Below are 24805 nucleotides of genomic sequence, written 5' to 3'. Positions count from 1 at the left end.
GAAGTATAGAATATAGGGAAATGGATGGTGACATCTTGAAAATTGTCCACATTGCAGAGGAGGAATGCTGGATGCCTTGAAGCGCGTACAAGTGGATCAATGTCCAGGACCTGATCAGGTCTGGGGGAAGCTAAGGAAGTGATTGCTGGGCCCCTTGCTGAGATATTTGTATGGTTGATATAAAATCATGAGGCGTATAGATCGGATAAATAGAGAAAGTCTTTTCCCTGGGGTGCGGGAGACCAGCACTAGAGGGCAGAGGTTTAGGGTGAGAGGGAAAAGATATGAAAGAGAACTAAGGGGCACCTTTTTCACACAGAGGGTGGTACGTGTATGGAATGAGCTGCCAGAGGAAGTGGCGGAGGCGAGTGCAATTGCAATATTTATAAGGCATCTGGGCGGCTATATGAATAGGAAGGGTTTGGAGGGATATGGCCCGCGTGCCGGCAGGTACGACTAGATTGGGATGGGATATCTGGTCGGAAAGGTCCGACCGAAGGGTCTCTTTCCGTGACGTACATCTCTATGACTCTATGACTCCTTTCAAGCAAAGTTTTCCCGCGAAGCGGCGCTCTAAACTGCTCGATGACAACTTACTATGTCAACGTCCGGACGAAGGAGTCTTCCATTCCTGTCGGAAAACTGCCTGTGGACTTCTCTTCGTTTCCTCTTCATGAAATCTGGCCTGCACGGGGTGTGCCACTTCCACAGTTGCACAAGTTGAACAGCAACGCATCCGAGCAGGTCAGCACTTAGGAAAGGCCCTACCGGTCAGACAGGGCTCGCGGGTGCTGCTTCAGACGAGTGGCGGTTGCTCTTTGCATCTCGGCCTGCTTGGCGTGTATCTGAAAGCAGCACTTTGCGGAACCTGACCGCAGGGCTGCAGCTCACGAGGATGAAGGAGAAGCCCTCTTTTTTCGTCTGGTAACAGCCCCAAGTGTTCTCTTTCTCCAAAATACACCTTCTTCTTCTTCAGAGAAGTCTGCCTGTTGGTGTGCTGTGACGTCTGCAGTTGCAAACCACGAGCAGCAGGGAGCCCTCTGGAGGAACTTTTTTTTTTATTTCAAAAATATACTTTATTCATAAATGATTTGATGGTCTGTACATTGGATCATGCCATACATATGTCCATATTTACAAACACAGATTCGACTTTATTCTTGTCCTTTACAATCCTGTGCATTTTTTCAATCTTGTATATATACATATATTTGGCTGGGGCATCAGCAGAGCCCAAAAAAACGTCTGTATGGGCCCCCTGTTCTTCTTTCGGCAGGCCGATCTTACACGGTGGTCTTTCCCCACCGCGCCTTGGCGGCAGCTGCCCCAAGCTTCAGCGCGTCCCTCAACACGTAGTCTTGGACCTTGGAATGTGCCAGTCTGCAACACTCGGTCGGGGTCAACTCCTTCAGCTGGAAGATCAACAGGTTTCGGACCGCCCAGAGAGCGTCCTTCACCGAGTTGATGATCCTCCAGGCGCAGTTAATGTTCGTCTCGGTGTGAGTCCCGGGGAACAGGCCGTAGAGCACGGAGTCCCGCGTCACGGCGCTGCTCGGGACGAACCTCGACAAGCACCACTGCATTCCTCTCCAGACTTCCTCTGCATAGGCACATTCCAGAAGGAGGTGTGTGACAGTCTCGTCCCCCCCGCAGCCACTTCGAGGGCAGCGTGCGGTGCGGCAGAGAGTCCGGGCGTGCATAAAGGATCTCACAGGCAGAGCCCTTCTCACCACCAGCCAAGCCACGTCTTGGTGCTTGTTGGAAAGTTCTGGCGATGAGGCATTCTGCCAAATGGCTTTGACAGTCTGCTCAGGGAACCGCTCGACAGGATCCGCCCTCTCCTTTTCCCGAAGGGTCTCAAGGACGCTACGTGCTGACCACTTCCTGATGGACTTGTGGTCAAAGGTGTTTTTCCTCATAAATATCTCCACGAAGGACAGGTGATACGGAACGGTCCAACTACTCGGAGCGTTCCGCGGCAGCGAGGCCAGGCCCATCCTTCGCAACACCGGGGACAGGTAGAACCTCAGTACGTAGTGACACTTGGTGTTTGCGTACCGGGGATCCACGCACAGCTTGATGCAGCCACACACAAAGGTGGCCATCAGGGTGAGGGTGGCATTGGGCGTGTTTTTTCCCCCATTGCACCGGTCTTTGTACATTGAGTCTCTTCGGACCCGGTCCATCTTTGATCTCCAAATGAATTGGAAGGTGGCCCGGGTGACTGCGGCGGCACAGGTCCTGGGGATAGGCCAGACCTGTGCCACATATAGCAATACTGAGAGTACCTCACACCTGATGACCAGGTTTTTTCCCGCGATGGAGAGCGACCGTTGCCCCCATCTGCCTAGTTTCTGTCTCATCTTCCTGATCCGCTCCTCCCAGGTCTTGGCGCACGCCCCAGCCCCCCCGAACCAAATACCCAGCACCTTCAGGTGGTCAGTCCTGACGGTGAAGGGGATAGAGGATTGGTCGGCCCAGTTCCCGAAGAGCATGGCCTCGCTCTTGCCTCGGTTTACCTTGGCCCCCGAGGCCCGTTCGAACTGGTCGCAGATGCACACGAGTCTGTGCACGGACAGCGGATCCGAGCAGAAAACAGCGACGTCATCCATGTACAGGGAGGCCTTAACCTGCAGGCCCCCGCTGCCAGGAATAGTCACCCCCCTCAGGCTCGCATCCTTCCTGATGGATTCGGCAAATGGCTCTATGCAACACACAAACAAGGCGGGTGAGAGGGGGCATCCCTGCCTGACTCCAGATCTTACAGGGAAGCTATCTGATTCCCACCCATTGATTGAGACTGCACTGACAATGTTGGTGTAGAGCAGTCTGATCCAATTTCCGATTCCCTCCCCAAAGCCCATTTTGGAGAGGACATCCCTCATATATGTATGCGATATCCTGTCAAAGGCCCTCTGGAGGAACACAACATCCACGCAGTCAGTCAGCACTCACTTGAACGTGTCGCAAGTCTCCAATCAGTCAGACAGCGCTCTCGAGTGCTACCTCACACTTGTTGTGACTGCTGGCGCCGATCGGTTCGTTTGGATTCTGGAATCTCAGAGCGTCTCGCTGGCGATTCTTTCGGCGGCACCGTGTTTTCCAGAAGACTTCGCGCACGTGCTGCTGCTGCTGCTGCTCGGATGTGTCGATAGTCGCGTCGCGTTGTTCGGTTGAATACAGCGTGCAATCTCGAGAGGAAATCACCTGCTGCTCTCAGCTCATCGTTCCGAAGCACCATGGGGGCTAAGCAAGTGCACGTCGTAGGGGAATTAGCTCAAATGGTAGAGCGCTCGCTTCGCATGCGAGAGGTAGTGGGATCGATGCCCACATTCTCCACAGTGCTTTTCCTGGGGACACGCTTGAGACGCAAGCAGTGTGACCCTCGCGTGAACCCTGCGTGTGGCTCCAGTCTTTGCTGCTGCACAGATAGCACGATGGTGAGTTTACAAAATGCTGTGCAGAAAAAAAAGTTGAGCACGTGTCGCCCAGATGTTAAACCTTCCAGCAACGCGTTTGCTCTGGTGTGGTCAGTTCAAATCAGGCGTGAAGCCGTCCAAAGCAATTATTATTGCCCGCGGAGAGAAAGAAAACACGTCCGGTGACAAAGGCCACAGTCTTGCCTTCTCTGAGGATTGAACGCAGGATCTTTAGATTATGAAACTGACGCGCTGCCTACTGCGCTAAGAAGGCCAGCCGACAGCCGCGGCTCATACCGCGTGCCCAAATAGGCCGGTTTTCAAGGTGCCGCGAGCCACAGAGCAACCCTCGTCAGAAAGCTGCAGCTCCAGTGAGGCCAGGATATCGGCTTTCAATCCACAATCACGCACCTCGCCCGTTACATGCTGGGCTCTGGCCCGTGCAGAGACACGGCCCACTCGCGGTACCGCAGAGCCGTGGCGTCAGGAGCTCGACAAAGCCCGGTATGTCTTGCGCTTGGCAGGCAACATTCGGCAAAGCCTTTCACTTCTTTGTCTCGATGGCTCCGCTGCTGGAGAGCCACGTCACAGCGCACTAAGATCCTTTGCTCAGCACTCCATGCAGGCAAGAAGGGAGGTGCTTCCGTTTACCAAAGAGCCTAAGAAAATGAGGGTTTGCTTCAGGAAAAGAAGGAAGCACATGTCAGGTATAGACAGGATAGATCGAGTGAATCCGTACAAGAGTGTAAAGACAGTAGGGAAATCAGGAGGGTAAAAAGGGAACCTGAGATAGCTTTGGCAGATAGAGTTAAGGAAAATCCAAAGGGATTTTGCAAATACATTATAAGGACAAAAGGGTGACTAGGGAGAGAATAGGGCCCCTCGAGGATCAGCACAGCGGCCTTTGTGCCGAGCCGCAGGAGAGGCTGGGCCGATACTAAACGAGTATTTTGCATCAGTGTTTACTGTGGAAAAGGATAGAATGTAGGGAGAAGTATAGAATATAGGGAAATGGATGGTGACATCTTGAAAATTGTCCACATTGCAGAGGAGGAATGCTGGATGCCTTGAAGCGCGTACAAGTGGATCAATGTCCAGGACCTGATCAGGTCTGGGGGAAGCTAAGGAAGTGATTGCTGGGCCCCTTGCTGAGATATTTGTATGGTTGATATAAAATCATGAGGCGTATAGATCGGATAAATAGAGAAAGTCTTTTCCCTGGGGTGCGGGAGACCAGCACTAGAGGGCAGAGGTTTAGGGTGAGAGGGAAAAGATATGAAAGAGAACTAAGGGGCACCTTTTTCACACAGAGGGTGGTACGTGTATGGAATGAGCTGCCAGAGGAAGTGGCGGAGGCGAGTGCAATTGCAATATTTATAAGGCATCTGGGCGGCTATATGAATAGGAAGGGTTTGGAGGGATATGGCCCGCGTGCCGGCAGGTACGACTAGATTGGGATGGGATATCTGGTCGGAAAGGTCCGACCGAAGGGTCTCTTTCCGTGACGTACATCTCTATGACTCTATGACTCCTTTCAAGCAAAGTTTTCCCGCGAAGCGGCGCTCTAAACTGCTCGATGACAACTTACTATGTCAACGTCCGGACGAAGGAGTCTTCCATTCCTGTCGGAAAACTGCCTGTGGACTTCTCTTCGTTTCCTCTTCATGAAATCTGGCCTGCACGGGGTGTGCCACTTCCACAGTTGCACAAGTTGAACAGCAACGCATCCGAGCAGGTCAGCACTTAGGAAAGGCCCTACCGGTCAGACAGGGCTCGCGGGTGCTGCTTCAGACGAGTGGCGGTTGCTCTTTGCATCTCGGCCTGCTTGGCGTGTATCTGAAAGCAGCACTTTGCGGAACCTGACCGCAGGGCTGCAGCTCACGAGGATGAAGGAGAAGCCCTCTTTTTTCGTCTGGTAACAGCCCCAAGTGTTCTCTTTCTCCAAAATACACCTTCTTCTTCTTCAGAGAAGTCTGCCTGTTGGTGTGCTGTGACGTCTGCAGTTGCAAACCACGAGCAGCAGGGAGCCCTCTGGAGGAACTTTTTTTTTTATTTCAAAAATATACTTTATTCATAAATGATTTGATGGTCTGTACATTGGATCATGCCATACATATGTCCATATTTACAAACACAGATTCGACTTTATTCTTGTCCTTTACAATCCTGTGCATTTTTTCAATCTTGTATATATACATATATTTGGCTGGGGCATCAGCAGAGCCCAAAAAAACGTCTGTATGGGCCCCCTGTTCTTCTTTCGGCAGGCCGATCTTACACGGTGGTCTTTCCCCACCGCGCCTTGGCGGCAGCTGCCCCAAGCTTCAGCGCGTCCCTCAACACGTAGTCTTGGACCTTGGAATGTGCCAGTCTGCAACACTCGGTCGGGGTCAACTCCTTCAGCTGGAAGATCAACAGGTTTCGGACCGCCCAGAGAGCGTCCTTCACCGAGTTGATGATCCTCCAGGCGCAGTTAATGTTCGTCTCGGTGTGAGTCCCGGGGAACAGGCCGTAGAGCACGGAGTCCCGCGTCACGGCGCTGCTCGGGACGAACCTCGACAAGCACCACTGCATTCCTCTCCAGACTTCCTCTGCATAGGCACATTCCAGAAGGAGGTGTGTGACAGTCTCGTCCCCCCCGCAGCCACTTCGAGGGCAGCGTGCGGTGCGGCAGAGAGTCCGGGCGTGCATAAAGGATCTCACAGGCAGAGCCCTTCTCACCACCAGCCAAGCCACGTCTTGGTGCTTGTTGGAAAGTTCTGGCGATGAGGCATTCTGCCAAATGGCTTTGACAGTCTGCTCAGGGAACCGCTCGACAGGATCCGCCCTCTCCTTTTCCCGAAGGGTCTCAAGGACGCTACGTGCTGACCACTTCCTGATGGACTTGTGGTCAAAGGTGTTTTTCCTCATAAATTTCTCCACGAAGGACAGGTGATACGGAACGGTCCAACTACTCGGAGCGTTCCGCGGCAGCGAGGCCAGGCCCATCCTTCGCAACACCGGGGACAGGTAGAACCTCAGTACGTAGTGACACTTGGTGTTTGCGTACCGGGGATCCACGCACAGCTTGATGCAGCCACACACAAAGGTGGCCATCAGGGTGAGGGTGGCATTGGGCGTGTTTTTTCCCCCATTGCACCGGTCTTTGTACATTGAGTCTCTTCGGACCCGGTCCATCTTTGATCTCCAAATGAATTGGAAGGTGGCCCGGGTGACTGCGGCGGCACAGGTCCTGGGGATAGGCCAGACCTGTGCCACATATAGCAATACTGAGAGTACCTCACACCTGATGACCAGGTTTTTTCCCGCGATGGAGAGCGACCGTTGCCCCCATCTGCCTAGTTTCTGTCTCATCTTCCTGATCCGCTCCTCCCAGGTCTTGGCGCACGCCCCAGCCCCCCCGAACCAAATACCCAGCACCTTCAGGTGGTCAGTCCTGACGGTGAAGGGGATAGAGGATTGGTCGGCCCAGTTCCCGAAGAGCATGGCCTCGCTCTTGCCTCGGTTTACCTTGGCCCCCGAGGCCCGTTCGAACTGGTCGCAGATGCACACGAGTCTGTGCACGGACAGCGGATCCGAGCAGAAAACAGCGACGTCATCCATGTACAGGGAGGCCTTAACCTGCAGGCCCCCGCTGCCAGGAATAGTCACCCCCCTCAGGCTCGCATCCTTCCTGATGGATTCGGCAAATGGCTCTATGCAACACACAAACAAGGCGGGTGAGAGGGGGCATCCCTGCCTGACTCCAGATCTTACAGGGAAGCTATCTGATTCCCACCCATTGATTGAGACTGCACTGACAATGTTGGTGTAGAGCAGTCTGATCCAATTTCCGATTCCCTCCCCAAAGCCCATTTTGGAGAGGACATCCCTCATATATGTATGCGATATCCTGTCAAAGGCCCTCTGGAGGAACACAACATCCACGCAGTCAGTCAGCACTCACTTGAACGTGTCGCAAGTCTCCAATCAGTCAGACAGCGCTCTCGAGTGCTACCTCACACTTGTTGTGACTGCTGGCGCCGATCGGTTCGTTTGGATTCTGGAATCTCAGAGCGTCTCGCTGGCGATTCTTTCGGCGGCACCGTGTTTTCCAGAAGACTTCGCGCACGTGCTGCTGCTGCTGCTGCTCGGATGTGTCGATAGTCGCGTCGCGTTGTTCGGTTGAATACAGCGTGCAATCTCGAGAGGAAATCACCTGCTGCTCTCAGCTCATCGTTCCGAAGCACCATGGGGGCTAAGCAAGTGCACGTCGTAGGGGAATTAGCTCAAATGGTAGAGCGCTCGCTTCGCATGCGAGAGGTAGTGGGATCGATGCCCACATTCTCCACAGTGCTTTTCCTGGGGACACGCTTGAGACGCAAGCAGTGTGACCCTCGCGTGAACCCTGCGTGTGGCTCCAGTCTTTGCTGCTGCACAGATAGCACGATGGTGAGTTTACAAAATGCTGTGCAGAAAAAAAAGTTGAGCACGTGTCGCCCAGATGTTAAACCTTCCAGCAACGCGTTTGCTCTGGTGTGGTCAGTTCAAATCAGGCGTGAAGCCGTCCAAAGCAATTATTATTGCCCGCGGAGAGAAAGAAAACACGTCCGGTGACAAAGGCCACAGTCTTGCCTTCTCTGAGGATTGAACGCAGGATCTTTAGATTATGAAACTGACGCGCTGCCTACTGCGCTAAGAAGGCCAGCCGACAGCCGCGGCTCATACCGCGTGCCCAAATAGGCCGGTTTTCAAGGTGCCGCGAGCCACAGAGCAACCCTCGTCAGAAAGCTGCAGCTCCAGTGAGGCCAGGATATCGGCTTTCAATCCACAATCACGCACCTCGCCCGTTACATGCTGGGCTCTGGCCCGTGCAGAGACACGGCCCACTCGCGGTACCGCAGAGCCGTGGCGTCAGGAGCTCGACAAAGCCCGGTATGTCTTGCGCTTGGCAGGCAACATTCGGCAAAGCCTTTCACTTCTTTGTCTCGATGGCTCCGCTGCTGGAGAGCCACGTCACAGCGCACTAAGATCCTTTGCTCAGCACTCCATGCAGGCAAGAAGGGAGGTGCTTCCGTTTACCAAAGAGCCTAAGAAAATGAGGGTTTGCTTCAGGAAAAGAAGGAAGCACATGTCAGGTATAGACAGGATAGATCGAGTGAATCCGTACAAGAGTGTAAAGACAGTAGGGAAATCAGGAGGGTAAAAAGGGAACCTGAGATAGCTTTGGCAGATAGAGTTAAGGAAAATCCAAAGGGATTTTGCAAATACATTATAAGGACAAAAGGGTGACTAGGGAGAGAATAGGGCCCCTCGAGGATCAGCACAGCGGCCTTTGTGCCGAGCCGCAGGAGAGGCTGGGCCGATACTAAACGAGTATTTTGCATCAGTGTTTACTGTGGAAAAGGATAGAATGTAGGGAGAAGTATAGAATATAGGGAAATGGATGGTGACATCTTGAAAATTGTCCACATTGCAGAGGAGGAATGCTGGATGCCTTGAAGCGCGTACAAGTGGATCAATGTCCAGGACCTGATCAGGTCTGGGGGAAGCTAAGGAAGTGATTGCTGGGCCCCTTGCTGAGATATTTGTATGGTTGATATAAAATCATGAGGCGTATAGATCGGATAAATAGAGAAAGTCTTTTCCCTGGGGTGCGGGAGACCAGCACTAGAGGGCAGAGGTTTAGGGTGAGAGGGAAAAGATATGAAAGAGAACTAAGGGGCACCTTTTTCACACAGAGGGTGGTACGTGTATGGAATGAGCTGCCAGAGGAAGTGGCGGAGGCGAGTACAATTGCAATATTTAAAAGGCATCTGGGTGGCTATATGAATAGGAAGGGTTTGGAGGGATATGGCCCGGGTGCCGGCAGGTACGACTAGATTGGGATGGGATATCTGGTCGGAAAGGTCCGACCGAAGGGGCTCTTTCCGTGACGTACATCTCTATGACTCTATGACTCCTTTCAAGCAAAGTTTTCCCGCGAAGCGGCGCTCTAAACTGCTCGATGACAACTTACTATGTCAACGTCCGGACGAAGGAGTCTTCCATTCCTGTCGGAAAACTGCCTGTGGACTTCTCTTCGTTTCCTCTTCATGAAATCTGGCCTGCACGGGGTGTGCCACTTCCACAGTTGCACAAGTTGAACAGCAACGCATCCGAGCAGGTCAGCACTTAGGAAAGGCCCTACCGGTCAGACAGGGCTCGCGGGTGCTGCTTCAGACGAGTGGCGGTTGCTCTTTGCATCTCGGCCTGCTTGGCGTGTATCTGAAAGCAGCACTTTGCGGAACCTGACCGCAGGGCTGCAGCTCACGAGGATGAAGGAGAAGCCCTCTTTTTTCGTCTGGTAACAGCCCCAAGTGTTCTCTTTCTCCAAAATACACCTTCTTCTTCTTCAGAGAAGTCTGCCTGTTGGTGTGCTGTGACGTCTGCAGTTGCAAACCACGAGCAGCAGGGAGCCCCCTGGAGGAACTTTTTTTTTTATTTCAAAAATATACTTTATTCATAAATGATTTGATGGTCTGTACATTGGATCATGCCATACATATGTCCATATTTACAAACACAGATTCGACTTTATTCTTGTCCTTTACAATCCTGTGCATTTTTTCAATCTTGTATATATACATATATTTGGCTGGGGCATCAGCAGAGCCCAAAAAAACGTCTGTATGGGCCCCCTGTTCTTCTTTCGGCAGGCCGATCTTACACGGTGGTCTTTCCCCACCGCGCCTTGGCGGCAGCTGCCCCAAGCTTCAGCGCGTCCCTCAACACGTAGTCTTGGACCTTGGAATGTGCCAGTCTGCAACACTCGGTCGGGGTCAACTCCTTCAGCTGGAAGATCAACAGGTTTCGGACCGCCCAGAGAGCGTCCTTCACCGAGTTGATGATCCTCCAGGCGCAGTTAATGTTCGTCTCGGTGTGAGTCCCGGGGAACAGGCCGTAGAGCACGGAGTCCCGCGTCACGGCGCTGCTCGGGACGAACCTCGACAAGCACCACTGCATTCCTCTCCAGACTTCCTCTGCATAGGCACATTCCAGAAGGAGGTGTGTGACAGTCTCGTCCCCCCCGCAGCCACTTCGAGGGCAGCGTGCGGTGCGGCAGAGAGTCCGGGCGTGCATAAAGGATCTCACAGGCAGAGCCCTTCTCACCACCAGCCAAGCCACGTCTTGGTGCTTGTTGGAAAGTTCTGGCGATGAGGCATTCTGCCAAATGGCTTTGACAGTCTGCTCAGGGAACCGCTCGACAGGATCCGCCCTCTCCTTTTCCCGAAGGGTCTCAAGGACGCTACGTGCTGACCACTTCCTGATGGACTTGTGGTCAAAGGTGTTTTTCCTCATAAATTTCTCCACGAAGGACAGGTGATACGGAACGGTCCAACTACTCGGAGCGTTCCGCGGCAGCGAGGCCAGGCCCATCCTTCGCAACACCGGGGACAGGTAGAACCTCAGTACGTAGTGACACTTGGTGTTTGCGTACCGGGGATCCACGCACAGCTTGATGCAGCCACACACAAAGGTGGCCATCAGGGTGAGGGTGGCATTGGGCGTGTTTTTTCCCCCATTGCACCGGTCTTTGTACATTGAGTCTCTTCGGACCCGGTCCATCTTTGATCTCCAAATGAATTGGAAGGTGGCCCGGGTGACTGCGGCGGCACAGGTCCTGGGGATAGGCCAGACCTGTGCCACATATAGCAATACTGAGAGTACCTCACACCTGATGACCAGGTTTTTTCCCGCGATGGAGAGCGACCGTTGCCCCCATCTGCCTAGTTTCTGTCTCATCTTCCTGATCCGCTCCTCCCAGGTCTTGGCGCACGCCCCAGCCCCCCCGAACCAAATACCCAGCACCTTCAGGTGGTCAGTCCTGACGGTGAAGGGGATAGAGGATTGGTCGGCCCAGTTCCCGAAGAGCATGGCCTCGCTCTTGCCTCGGTTTACCTTGGCCCCCGAGGCCCGTTCGAACTGGTCGCAGATGCACACGAGTCTGTGCACGGACAGCGGATCCGAGCAGAAAACAGCGACGTCATCCATGTACAGGGAGGCCTTAACCTGCAGGCCCCCGCTGCCAGGAATAGTCACCCCCCTCAGGCTCGCATCCTTCCTGATGGATTCGGCAAATGGCTCTATGCAACACACAAACAAGGCGGGTGAGAGGGGGCATCCCTGCCTGACTCCAGATCTTACAGGGAAGCTATCTGATTCCCACCCATTGATTGAGACTGCACTGACAATGTTGGTGTAGAGCAGTCTGATCCAATTTCCGATTCCCTCCCCAAAGCCCATTTTGGAGAGGACATCCCTCATATATGTATGCGATATCCTGTCAAAGGCCCTCTGGAGGAACACAACATCCACGCAGTCAGTCAGCACTCACTTGAACGTGTCGCAAGTCTCCAATCAGTCAGACAGCGCTCTCGAGTGCTACCTCACACTTGTTGTGACTGCTGGCGCCGATCGGTTCGTTTGGATTCTGGAATCTCAGAGCGTCTCGCTGGCGATTCTTTCGGCGGCACCGTGTTTTCCAGAAGACTTCGCGCACGTGCTGCTGCTGCTGCTGCTCGGATGTGTCGATAGTCGCGTCGCGTTGTTCGGTTGAATACAGCGTGCAATCTCGAGAGGAAATCACCTGCTGCTCTCAGCTCATCGTTCCGAAGCACCATGGGGGCTAAGCAAGTGCACGTCGTAGGGGAATTAGCTCAAATGGTAGAGCGCTCGCTTCGCATGCGAGAGGTAGTGGGATCGATGCCCACATTCTCCACAGTGCTTTTCCTGGGGACACGCTTGAGACGCAAGCAGTGTGACCCTCGCGTGAACCCTGCGTGTGGCTCCAGTCTTTGCTGCTGCACAGATAGCACGATGGTGAGTTTACAAAATGCTGTGCAGAAAAAAAAGTTGAGCACGTGTCGCCCAGATGTTAAACCTTCCAGCAACGCGTTTGCTCTGGTGTGGTCAGTTCAAATCAGGCGTGAAGCCGTCCAAAGCAATTATTATTGCCCGCGGAGAGAAAGAAAACACGTCCGGTGACAAAGGCCACAGTCTTGCCTTCTCTGAGGATTGAACGCAGGATCTTTAGATTATGAAACTGACGCGCTGCCTACTGCGCTAAGAAGGCCAGCCGACAGCCGCGGCTCATACCGCGTGCCCAAATAGGCCGGTTTTCAAGGTGCCGCGAGCCACAGAGCAACCCTCGTCAGAAAGCTGCAGCTCCAGTGAGGCCAGGATATCGGCTTTCAATCCACAATCACGCACCTCGCCCGTTACATGCTGGGCTCTGGCCCGTGCAGAGACACGGCCCACTCGCGGTACCGCAGAGCCGTGGCGTCAGGAGCTCGACAAAGCCCGGTATGTCTTGCGCTTGGCAGGCAACATTCGGCAAAGCCTTTCACTTCTTTGTCTCGATGGCTCCGCTGCTGGAGAGCCACGTCACAGCGCACTAAGATCCTTTGCTCAGCACTCCATGCAGGCAAGAAGGGAGGTGCTTCCGTTTACCAAAGAGCCTAAGAAAATGAGGGTTTGCTTCAGGAAAAGAAGGAAGCACATGTCAGGTATAGACAGGATAGATCGAGTGAATCCGTACAAGAGTGTAAAGACAGTAGGGAAATCAGGAGGGTAAAAAGGGAACCTGAGATAGTTTTGGCAGATAGAGTTAAGGAAAATCCAAAGGGATTTTGCAAATACATTATAAGGACAAAAGGGTGACGAGGGAGAGAATAGGGCCCCTCGAGGATCAGCACAGCGGCCTTTGTGCCGAGCCGCAGGAGAGGCTGGGCCGATACTAAACGAGTATTTTGCATCAGTGTTTACTGTGGAAAAGGATAGAATGTAGGGAGAAGTATAGAATATAGGGAAATGGATGGTGACATCTTGAAAATTGTCCACATTGCAGAGGAGGAATGCTGGATGCCTTGAAGCGCGTACAAGTGGATCAATGCCCAGGACCTGATCAGGTCTGGGGGAAGCTAAGGAAGTGATTGCTGGGCCCCTTGCTGAGATATTTGTATGGTTGATATAAAATCATGAGGCGTATAGATCGGATAAATAGAGAAAGTCTTTTCCCTGGGGTGCGGGAGACCAGCACTAGAGGGCAGAGGTTTAGGGTGAGAGGGAAAAGATATGAAAGAGAACTAAGGGGCACCTTTTTCACACAGAGGGTGGTACGTGTATGGAATGAGCTGCCAGAGGAAGTGGCGGAGGCGAGTACAATTGCAATATTTAAAAGGCATCTGGGTGGCTATATGAATAGGAAGGGTTTGGAGGGATATGGCCCGGGTGCCGGCAGGTACGACTAGATTGGGATGGGATATCTGGTCGGAAAGGTCCGACCGAAGGGTCTCTTTCCGTGACGTACATCTCTATGACTCTATGACTCCTTTCAAGCAAAGTTTTCCCGCGAAGCGGCGCTCTGAACTGCTCGATGACAACTTACTATGTCAACGTCCGGACGAAGGAGTCTTCCATTCCTGTCGGAAAACTGCCTGTGGACTTCTCTTCGTTTCCTCTTCATGAAATCTGGCCTGCACGGGGTGTGCCACTTCCACAGTTGCACAAGTTGAACAGCAACGCATCCGAGCAGGTCAGCACTTAGGAAAGGCCCTACCGGTCAGACAGGGCTCGCGGGTGCTGCTTCAGACGAGTGGCGGTTGCTCTTTGCATCTCGGCCTGCTTGGCGTGTATCTGAAAGCAGCACTTTGCGGAACCTGACCGCAGGGCTGCAGCTCACGAGGATGAAGGAGAAGCCCTCTTTTTTCGTCTGGTAACAGCCCCAAGTGTTCTCTTTCTCCAAAATACACCTTCTTCTTCTTCTTCTTCTTCTTCTTCTTCTTCAGAGAAGTCTGCCTGTTGGTGTGCTGTGACATCTGCAGTTGCAAACCACGAGCAGCAGGGAGCCCTCTGGAGGAACACAACATCCACGCAGTCAGTCAGCACTCACTTGAACGTGTCGCAAGTCTCCAATCAGTCAGACAGCGCTCTCGAGTGCTACCTCACACTTGTTGTGACTGCTGGCGCCGATCGGTTCGTTTGGATTCTGGAATCTCAGAGCGTCTCGCTGGCGATTCTTTCGGCGGCACCGTGTTTTCCAGAAGACTTCGCGCACGTGCTGCTGCTGCTGCTGCTCGGATGTGTCGATAGTCGCGTCGCGTTGTTCGGTTGAATACAGCGTGCAATCTCGAGAGGAAATCACCTGCTGCTCTCAGCTCATCGTTCCGAAGCACCATGGGGGCTAAGCAAGTGCACGTCGTAGGGGAATTAGCTCAAATGGTAGAGCGCTCGCTTCGCATGCGAGAGGTAGTGGGATCGATGCCCACATTCTCCACAGTGCTTTTCCTGGGGACACGCTTGAGACGCAAGCAGTGTGACCCTCGCGTGAGCCCTGCGTGTGGCTCCAGTCTTTGCTGCTGCACAGATAGCACGATGGTGAGTTTACAAAATGCTGTGCAGAAAAAAAAGTTGAGCACGTGTCGCCCAGATGTTAAACCTTCCAGCAACACGTTTGCTCTGGTATGGTCAGTTCAAATCAGGCGTGAAGCCGTCCAAAGCAATTATTATTGCCCGCGGAGAGAAAGAAAACACGTCCGGTGACAAAGGCCACAGTCTTGCCTTCTCTGAGGATTGAACTCAGGACCTTCAGATTATGAGACTGACGCGCTGCCTACTGCGCTAAGAAGGCCAGCCGACAGCCGCGGCTCATACCGCGTGCCCAAATAGGCCGGTTTTCAAGGTGCCGCGAGCCACAGAGCAACCCTCGTCAGAAAGCTGCAGCTCCAGTGAGGCCAGGATATCGGCTTTCAATCCACAATCACGCACCTCGCCCGTTACATGCTGGGCTCTGGCCCGTGCAGAGACACGGCCCACTCGCGGTACCGCAGAGCCGTGGCGTCAGGAGCTCGGCAAAGCCCGGTATGTCTTGCGCTTGGCAGGCAACATTCGGCAAAGCCTTTCACTTCTTTGTCTCGATGGCTCCGCTGCTGGAGAGCCACGTCACAGCGCACTAAGATCCTTTGCTCAGCACTCCATGCAGGCAAGAAGGGAGGTGCTTCCGTTTACCAAAGAGCCTAAGAAAATGAGGGTTTGCTTAAGGAAAAGAAGGAAGCACTTGTCAGGTATAGACAGGATAGATCGAGTGAATCCGTACAAGAGTGTAAAGACAGTAGGGAAATCAGGAGGGTAAAAAGGGGACCTGAGATAGTTTTGGCAGATAGAGTTAAGGAAAATCCAAAGGGATTTTGCAAATACATTATAAGGACAAAAGGGTGACTAGGGAGAGAATAGGGCCCCTCGAGGATCAGCACAGCGGCCTTTGTGCCGAGCCGCAGGAGAGGCTGGGCCGATACTAAACGAGTATTTTGCATCAGTGTTTACTGTGGAAAAGGATAGAATGTAGGGAGAAGTATAGAATATAGGGAAATGGATGGTGACATCTTGAAAATTTTCCACATTGCAGAGGAGGAATGCTGGATGCCTTGAAGCGCGTACAAGTGGATCAATGTCCAGGACCTGATCAGGTCTGGGGGAAGCTAAGGAAGTGATTGCTGGGCCCCTTGCTGAGATATTTGTATGGTTGATATAAAATCATGAGGCGTATAGATCGGATAAATAGAGAAAGTCTTTTCCCTGGGGTGCGGGAGACCAGCACTAGAGGGCAGAGGTTTAGGGTGAGAGGGAAAAGATATGAAAGAGAACTAAGGGGCACCTTTTTCACACAGAGGGTGGTACGTGTATGGAATGAGCTGCCAGAGGAAGTGGCGGAGGCGAGTACAATTGCAATATTTAAAAGGCATCTGGGTGGCTATATGAATAGGAAGGGTTTGGAGGGATATGGCCCGGGTGCCGGCAGGTACGACTAGATTGGGATGGGATATCTGGTCGGAAAGGTCCGACCGAAGGGGCTCTTTCCGTGACGTACATCTCTATGACTCTATGACTCCTTTCAAGCAAAGTTTTCCCGCGAAGCGGCGCTCTAAACTGCTCGATGACAACTTACTATGTCAACGTCCGGACGAAGGAGTCTTCCATTCCTGTCGGAAAACTGCCTGTGGACTTCTCTTCGTTTCCTCTTCATGAAATCTGGCCTGCACGGGGTGTGCCACTTCCACAGTTGCACAAGTTGAACAGCAACGCATCCGAGCAGGTCAGCACTTAGGAAAGGCCCTACCGGTCAGACAGGGCTCGCGGGTGCTGCTTCAGACGAGTGGCGGTTGCTCTTTGCATCTCGGCCTGCTTGGCGTGTATCTGAAAGCAGCACTTTGCGGAACCTGACCGCAGGGCTGCAGCTCACGAGGATGAAGGAGAAGCCCTCTTTTTTCGTCTGGTAACAGCCCCAAGTGTTCTCTTTCTCCAAAATACACCTTCTTCTTCTTCAGAGAAGTCTGCCTGTTGGTGTGCTGTGACGTCTGCAGTTGCAAACCACGAGCAGCAGGGAGCCCTCTGGAGGAACTTTTTTTTTTATTTCAAAAATATACTTTATTCATAAATGATTTGATGGTCTGTACATTGGATCATGCCATACATATGTCCATATTTACAAACACAGATTCGACTTTATTCTTGTCCTTTACAATCCTGTGCATTTTTTCAATCTTGTATATATACATATATTTGGCTGGGGCATCAGCAGAGCCCAAAAAAACGTCTGTATGGGCCCCCTGTTCTTCTTTCGGCAGGCCGATCTTACACGGTGGTCTTTCCCCACCGCGCCTTGGCGGCAGCTGCCCCAAGCTTCAGCGCGTCCCTCAACACGTAGTCTTGGACCTTGGAATGTGCCAGTCTGCAACACTCGGTCGGGGTCAACTCCTTCAGCTGGAAGATCAACAGGTTTCGGACCGCCCAGAGAGCGTCCTTCACCGAGTTGATGATCCTCCAGGCGCAGTTAATGTTCGTCTCGGTGTGAGTCCCGGGGAACAGGCCGTAGAGCACGGAGTCCCGCGTCACGGCGCTGCTCGGGACGAACCTCGACAAGCACCACTGCATTCCTCTCCAGACTTCCTCTGCATAGGCACATTCCAGAAGGAGGTGTGTGACAGTCTCGTCCCCCCCGCAGCCACTTCGAGGGCAGCGTGCGGTGCGGCAGAGAGTCCGGGCGTGCATAAAGGATCTCACAGGCAGAGCCCTTCTCACCACCAGCCAAGCCACGTCTTGGTGCTTGTTGGAAAGTTCTGGCGATGAGGCATTCTGCCAAATGGCTTTGACAGTCTGCTCAGGGAACCGCTCGACAGGATCCGCCCTCTCCTTTTCCCGAAGGGTCTCAAGGACGCTACGTGCTGACCACTTCCTGATGGACTTGTGGTCAAAGGTGTTTTTCCTCATAAATTTCTCCACGAAGGACAGGTGATACGGAACGGTCCAACTACTCGGAGCGTTCCGCGGCAGCGAGGCCAGGCCCATCCTTCGCAACACCGGGGACAGGTAGAACCTCAGTACGTAGTGACACTTGGTGTTTGCGTACCGGGGATCCACGCACAGCTTGATGCAGCCACACACAAAGGTGGCCATCAGGGTGAGGGTGGCATTGGGCGTGTTTTTTCCCCCATTGCACCGGTCTTTGTACATTGAGTCTCTTCGGACCCGGTCCATCTTTGATCTCCAAATGAATTGGAAGGTGGCCCGGGTGACTGCGGCGGCACAGGTCCTGGGGATAGGCCAGACCTGTGCCACATATAGCAATACTGAGAGTACCTCACACCTGATGACCAGGTTTTTTCCCGCGATGGAGAGCGACCGTTGCCCCCATCTGCCTAGTTTCTGTCTCATCTTCCTGATCCGCTCCTCCCAGGTCTTGGCGCACGCCCCAGCCCCCCCGAACCAAATACCCAGCACCTTCAGGTGGTCAGTCCTGACGGTGAAGGGGATAGAGGATTGGTCGGCCCAGTTCCCGAAGAGCATGGCCTCGCTCTTGCCTCGGTTTACCTTGGCCCCCGAGGCCCGTTCGAACTGGTCGCAGATGCACACGAGTCTGTGCACGGACAGCGGATCCGAGCAGAAAACAGCGACGTCATCCATGTACAGGGAGGCCTTAACCTGCAGGCCCCCGCTGCCAGGAATAGTCACCCCCCTCAGGCTCGCATCCTTCCTGATGGATTCGGCAAATGGCTCTATGCAACACACAAACAAGGCGGGTGAGAGGGGGCATCCCTGCCTGACTCCAGATCTTACAGGGAAGCTATCTGATTCCCACCCATTGATTGAGACTGCACTGACAATGTTGGTGTAGAGCAGTCTGATCCAATTTCCGATTCCCTCCCCAAAGCCCATTTTGGAGAGGACATCCCTCATATATGTATGCGATATCCTGTCAAAGGCCCTCTGGAGGAACACAACATCCACGCAGTCAGTCAGCACTCACTTGAACGTGTCGCAAGTCTCCAATCAGTCAGACAGCGCTCTCGAGTGCTACCTCACACTTGTTGTGACTGCTGGCGCCGATCGGTTCGTTTGGATTCTGGAATCTCAGAGCGTCTCGCTGGCGATTCTTTCGGCGGCACCGTGTTTTCCAGAAGACTTCGCGCACGTGCTGCTGCTGCTGCTGCTCGGATGTGTCGATAGTCGCGTCGCGTTGTTCGGTTGAATACAGCGTGCAATCTCGAGAGGAAATCACCTGCTGCTCTCAGCTCATCGTTCCGAAGCACCATGGGGGCTAAGCAAGTGCACGTCGTAGGGGAATTAGCTCAAATGGTAGAGCGCTCGCTTCGCATGCGAGAGGTAGTGGGATCGATGCCCACATTCTCCACAGTGCTTTTCCTGGGGACACGCTTGAGACGCAAGCAGTGTGACCCTCGCGTGAACCCTGCGTGTGGCTCCAGTCTTTGCTGCTGCACAGATAGCACGATGGTGAGTTTACAAAATGCTGTGCAGAAAAAAAAGTTGAGCACGTGTCGCCCAGATGTTAAACCTTCCAGCAACGCGTTTGCTCTGGTGTGGTCAGTTCAAATCAGGCGTGAAGCCGTCCAAAGCAATTATTATTGCCCGCGGAGAGAAAGAAAACACGTCCGGTGACAAAGGCCACAGTCTTGCCTTCTCTGAGGATTGAACGCAGGATCTTTAGATTATGAAACTGACGCGCTGCCTACTGCGCTAAGAAGGCCAGCCGACAGCCGCGGCTCATACCGCGTGCCCAAATAGGCCGGTTTTCAAGGTGCCGCGAGCCACAGAGCAACCCTCGTCAGAAAGCTGCAGCTCCAGTGAGGCCAGGATATCGGCTTTCAATCCACAATCACGCACCTCGCCCGTTACATGCTGGGCTCTGGCCCGTGCAGAGACACGGCCCACTCGCGGTACCGCAGAGCCGTGGCGTCAGGAGCTCGACAAAGCCCGGTATGTCTTGCGCTTGGCAGGCAACATTCGGCAAAGCCTTTCACTTCTTTGTCTCGATGGCTCCGCTGCTGGAGAGCCACGTCACAGCGCACTAAGATCCTTTGCTCAGCACTCCATGCAGGCAAGAAGGGAGGTGCTTCCGTTTACCAAAGAGCCTAAGAAAATGAGGGTTTGCTTCAGGAAAAGAAGGAAGCACATGTCAGGTATAGACAGGATAGATCGAGTGAATCCGTACAAGAGTGTAAAGACAGTAGGGAAATCAGGAGGGTAAAAAGGGAACCTGAGATAGTTTTGGCAGATAGAGTTAAGGAAAATCCAAAGGGATTTTGCAAATACATTATAAGGACAAAAGGGTGACGAGGGAGAGAATAGGGCCCCTCGAGGATCAGCACAGCGGCCTTTGTGCCGAGCCGCAGGAGAGGCTGGGCCGATACTAAACGAGTATTTTGCATCAGTGTTTACTGTGGAAAAGGATAGAATGTAGGGAGAAGTATAGAATATAGGGAAATGGATGGTGACATCTTGAAAATTGTCCACATTGCAGAGGAGGAATGCTGGATGCCTTGAAGCGCGTACAAGTGGATCAATGCCCAGGACCTGATCAGGTCTGGGGGAAGCTAAGGAAGTGATTGCTGGGCCCCTTGCTGAGATATTTGTATGGTTGATATAAAATCATGAGGCGTATAGATCGGATAAATAGAGAAAGTCTTTTCCCTGGGGTGCGGGAGACCAGCACTAGAGGGCAGAGGTTTAGGGTGAGAGGGAAAAGATATGAAAGAGAACTAAGGGGCACCTTTTTCACACAGAGGGTGGTACGTGTATGGAATGAGCTGCCAGAGGAAGTGGCGGAGGCGAGTACAATTGCAATATTTAAAAGGCATCTGGGTGGCTATATGAATAGGAAGGGTTTGGAGGGATATGGCCCGGGTGCCGGCAGGTACGACTAGATTGGGATGGGATATCTGGTCGGAAAGGTCCGACCGAAGGGTCTCTTTCCGTGACGTACATCTCTATGACTCTATGACTCCTTTCAAGCAAAGTTTTCCCGCGAAGCGGCGCTCTGAACTGCTCGATGACAACTTACTATGTCAACGTCCGGACGAAGGAGTCTTCCATTCCTGTCGGAAAACTGCCTGTGGACTTCTCTTCGTTTCCTCTTCATGAAATCTGGCCTGCACGGGGTGTGCCACTTCCACAGTTGCACAAGTTGAACAGCAACGCATCCGAGCAGGTCAGCACTTAGGAAAGGCCCTACCGGTCAGACAGGGCTCGCGGGTGCTGCTTCAGACGAGTGGCGGTTGCTCTTTGCATCTCGGCCTGCTTGGCGTGTATCTGAAAGCAGCACTTTGCGGAACCTGACCGCAGGGCTGCAGCTCACGAGGATGAAGGAGAAGCCCTCTTTTTTCGTCTGGTAACAGCCCCAAGTGTTCTCTTTCTCCAAAATACACCTTCTTCTTCTTCTTCTTCTTCTTCTTCTTCTTCAGAGAAGTCTGCCTGTTGGTGTGCTGTGACATCTGCAGTTGCAAACCACGAGCAGCAGGGAGCCCTCTGGAGGAACACAACATCCACGCAGTCAGTCAGCACTCACTTGAACGTGTCGCAAGTCTCCAATCAGTCAGACAGCGCTCTCGAGTGCTACCTCACACTTGTTGTGACTGCTGGCGCCGATCGGTTCGTTTGGATTCTGGAATCTCAGAGCGTCTCGCTGGCGATTCTTTCGGCGGCACCGTGTTTTCCAGAAGACTTCGCGCACGTGCTGCTGCTGCTGCTGCTCGGATGTGTCGATAGTCGCGTCGCGTTGTTCGGTTGAATACAGCGTGCAATCTCGAGAGGAAATCACCTGCTGCTCTCAGCTCATCGTTCCGAAGCACCATGGGGGCTAAGCAAGTGCACGTCGTAGGGGAATTAGCTCAAATGGTAGAGCGCTCGCTTCGCATGCGAGAGGTAGTGGGATCGATGCCCACATTCTCCACAGTGCTTTTCCTGGGGACACGCTTGAGACGCAAGCAGTGTGACCCTCGCGTGAGCCCTGCGTGTGGCTCCAGTCTTTGCTGCTGCACAGATAGCACGATGGTGAGTTTACAAAATGCTGTGCAGAAAAAAAAGTTGAGCACGTGTCGCCCAGATGTTAAACCTTCCAGCAACACGTTTGCTCTGGTATGGTCAGTTCAAATCAGGCGTGAAGCCGTCCAAAGCAATTATTATTGCCCGCGGAGAGAAAGAAAACACGTCCGGTGACAAAGGCCACAGTCTTGCCTTCTCTGAGGATTGAACTCAGGACCTTCAGATTATGAGACTGACGCGCTGCCTACTGCGCTAAGAAGGCCAGCCGACAGCCGCGGCTCATACCGCGTGCCCAAATAGGCCGGTTTTCAAGGTGCCGCGAGCCACAGAGCAACCCTCGTCAGAAAGCTGCAGCTCCAGTGAGGCCAGGATATCGGCTTTCAATCCACAATCACGCACCTCGCCCGTTACATGCTGGGCTCTGGCCCGTGCAGAGACACGGCCCACTCGCGGTACCGCAGAGCCGTGGCGTCAGGAGCTCGGCAAAGCCCGGTATGTCTTGCGCTTGGCAGGCAACATTCGGCAAAGCCTTTCACTTCTTTGTCTCGATGGCTCCGCTGCTGGAGAGCCACGTCACAGCGCACTAAGATCCTTTGCTCAGCACTCCATGCAGGCAAGAAGGGAGGTGCTTCCGTTTACCAAAGAGCCTAAGAAAATGAGGGTTTGCTTAAGGAAAAGAAGGAAGCACTTGTCAGGTATAGACAGGATAGATCGAGTGAATCCGTACAAGAGTGTAAAGACAGTAGGGAAATCAGGAGGGTAAAAAGGGGACCTGAGATAGTTTTGGCAGATAGAGTTAAGGAAAATCCAAAGGGATTTTGCAAATACATTATAAGGACAAAAGGGTGACTAGGGAGAGAATAGGGCCCCTCGAGGATCAGCACAGCGGCCTTTGTGCCGAGCCGCAGGAGAGGCTGGGCCGATACTAAACGAGTATTTTGCATCAGTGTTTACTGTGGAAAAGGATAGAATGTAGGGAGAAGTATAGAATATAGGGAAATGGATGGTGACATCTTGAAAATTTTCCACATTGCAGAGGAGGAATGCTGGATGCCTTGAAGCGCGTACAAGTGGATCAATGTCCAGGACCTGATCAGGTCTGGGGGAAGCTAAGGAAGTGATTGCTGGGCCCCTTGCTGAGATATTTGTATGGTTGATATAAAATCATGAGGCGTATAGATCGGATAAATAGAGAAAGTCTTTTCCCTGGGGTGCGGGAGACCAGCACTAGAGGGCAGAGGTTTAGGGTGAGAGGGAAAAGATATGAAAGAGAACTAAGGGGCACCTTTTTCACACAGAGGGTGGTACGTGTATGGAATGAGCTGCCAGAGGAAGTGGCGGAGGCGAGTACAATTGCAATATTTAAAAGGCATCTGGGTGGCTATATGAATAGGAAGGGTTTGGAGGGATATGGCCCGGGTGCCGGCAGGTACGACTAGATTGGGATGGGATATCTGGTCGGAAAGGTCCGACCGAAGGGGCTCTTTCCGTGACGTACATCTCTATGACTCTATGACTCCTTTCAAGCAAAGTTTTCCCGCGAAGCGGCGCTCTAAACTGCTCGATGACAACTTACTATGTCAACGTCCGGACGAAGGAGTCTTCCATTCCTGTCGGAAAACTGCCTGTGGACTTCTCTTCGTTTCCTCTTCATGAAATCTGGCCTGCACGGGGTGTGCCACTTCCACAGTTGCACAAGTTGAACAGCAACGCATCCGAGCAGGTCAGCACTTAGGAAAGGCCCTACCGGTCAGACAGGGCTCGCGGGTGCTGCTTCAGACGAGTGGCGGTTGCTCTTTGCATCTCGGCCTGCTTGGCGTGTATCTGAAAGCAGCACTTTGCGGAACCTGACCGCAGGGCTGCAGCTCACGAGGATGAAGGAGAAGCCCTCTTTTTTCGTCTGGTAACAGCCCCAAGTGTTCTCTTTCTCCAAAATACACCTTCTTCTTCTTCAGAGAAGTCTGCCTGTTGGTGTGCTGTGACGTCTGCAGTTGCAAACCACGAGCAGCAGGGAGCCCTCTGGAGGAACTTTTTTTTTTATTTCAAAAATATACTTTATTCATAAATGATTTGATGGTCTGTACATTGGATCATGCCATACATATGTCCATATTTACAAACACAGATTCGACTTTATTCTTGTCCTTTACAATCCTGTGCATTTTTTCAATCTTGTATATATACATATATTTGGCTGGGGCATCAGCAGAGCCCAAAAAAACGTCTGTATGGGCCCCCTGTTCTTCTTTCGGCAGGCCGATCTTACACGGTGGTCTTTCCCCACCGCGCCTTGGCGGCAGCTGCCCCAAGCTTCAGCGCGTCCCTCAACACGTAGTCTTGGACCTTGGAATGTGCCAGTCTGCAACACTCGGTCGGGGTCAACTCCTTCAGCTGGAAGATCAACAGGTTTCGGACCGCCCAGAGAGCGTCCTTCACCGAGTTGATGATCCTCCAGGCGCAGTTAATGTTCGTCTCGGTGTGAGTCCCGGGGAACAGGCCGTAGAGCACGGAGTCCCGCGTCACGGCGCTGCTCGGGACGAACCTCGACAAGCACCACTGCATTCCTCTCCAGACTTCCTCTGCATAGGCACATTCCAGAAGGAGGTGTGTGACAGTCTCGTCCCCCCCGCAGCCACTTCGAGGGCAGCGTGCGGTGCGGCAGAGAGTCCGGGCGTGCATAAAGGATCTCACAGGCAGAGCCCTTCTCACCACCAGCCAAGCCACGTCTTGGTGCTTGTTGGAAAGTTCTGGCGATGAGGCATTCTGCCAAATGGCTTTGACAGTCTGCTCAGGGAACCGCTCGACAGGATCCGCCCTCTCCTTTTCCCGAAGGGTCTCAAGGACGCTACGTGCTGACCACTTCCTGATGGACTTGTGGTCAAAGGTGTTTTTCCTCATAAATTTCTCCACGAAGGACAGGTGATACGGAACGGTCCAACTACTCGGAGCGTTCCGCGGCAGCGAGGCCAGGCCCATCCTTCGCAACACCGGGGACAGGTAGAACCTCAGTACGTAGTGACACTTGGTGTTTG

General features: G+C 53.0%; 8 non-coding genes across 8 annotated transcripts; 6 read left to right on the top strand and 2 right to left on the bottom strand.

The window, feature by feature from the left end:
- The first annotated feature begins 3266 nt into the window (after positions 1 to 3266).
- On the top strand, positions 3267 to 3339 carry trnaa-cgc (transfer RNA alanine (anticodon CGC)). The gene has a single exon. It is a non-coding gene; the product is annotated as a tRNA-Ala (tRNA).
- A 4337-nt stretch (positions 3340 to 7676) lies between these two features.
- Positions 7677 to 7749, top strand: trnaa-cgc (transfer RNA alanine (anticodon CGC)). Its single transcript has one exon. It is a non-coding gene; the product is annotated as a tRNA-Ala (tRNA).
- A 4337-nt stretch (positions 7750 to 12086) lies between these two features.
- On the top strand, positions 12087 to 12159 carry trnaa-cgc (transfer RNA alanine (anticodon CGC)). Its single transcript has one exon. It is a non-coding gene; the product is annotated as a tRNA-Ala (tRNA).
- Positions 12160 to 14642: 2483 nt separating this feature from the next.
- On the top strand, positions 14643 to 14715 carry trnaa-cgc (transfer RNA alanine (anticodon CGC)). Its single transcript has one exon. It is a non-coding gene; the product is annotated as a tRNA-Ala (tRNA).
- Positions 14716 to 14996: 281 nt separating this feature from the next.
- On the bottom strand, positions 14997 to 15069 carry trnam-cau (transfer RNA methionine (anticodon CAU)). The gene has a single exon. It is a non-coding gene; the product is annotated as a tRNA-Met (tRNA).
- A 3983-nt stretch (positions 15070 to 19052) lies between these two features.
- trnaa-cgc (transfer RNA alanine (anticodon CGC)) lies at positions 19053 to 19125 on the top strand. The gene has a single exon. It is a non-coding gene; the product is annotated as a tRNA-Ala (tRNA).
- A 2483-nt stretch (positions 19126 to 21608) lies between these two features.
- Positions 21609 to 21681, top strand: trnaa-cgc (transfer RNA alanine (anticodon CGC)). Its single transcript has one exon. It is a non-coding gene; the product is annotated as a tRNA-Ala (tRNA).
- Positions 21682 to 21962: 281 nt separating this feature from the next.
- Positions 21963 to 22035, bottom strand: trnam-cau (transfer RNA methionine (anticodon CAU)). Its single transcript has one exon. It is a non-coding gene; the product is annotated as a tRNA-Met (tRNA).
- Between the last annotated feature and the right edge of the window lie 2770 nt (positions 22036 to 24805).

This window comes from Chiloscyllium punctatum, chromosome 5, assembly GCF_047496795.1.
Source record: "Chiloscyllium punctatum isolate Juve2018m chromosome 5, sChiPun1.3, whole genome shotgun sequence".
NCBI classification, from domain to species: domain Eukaryota; kingdom Metazoa; phylum Chordata; class Chondrichthyes; order Orectolobiformes; family Hemiscylliidae; genus Chiloscyllium; species Chiloscyllium punctatum.
Note: the sequence above shows the minus strand (reverse complement) of the source record. Positions and strands in the feature narration are given on the sequence as shown.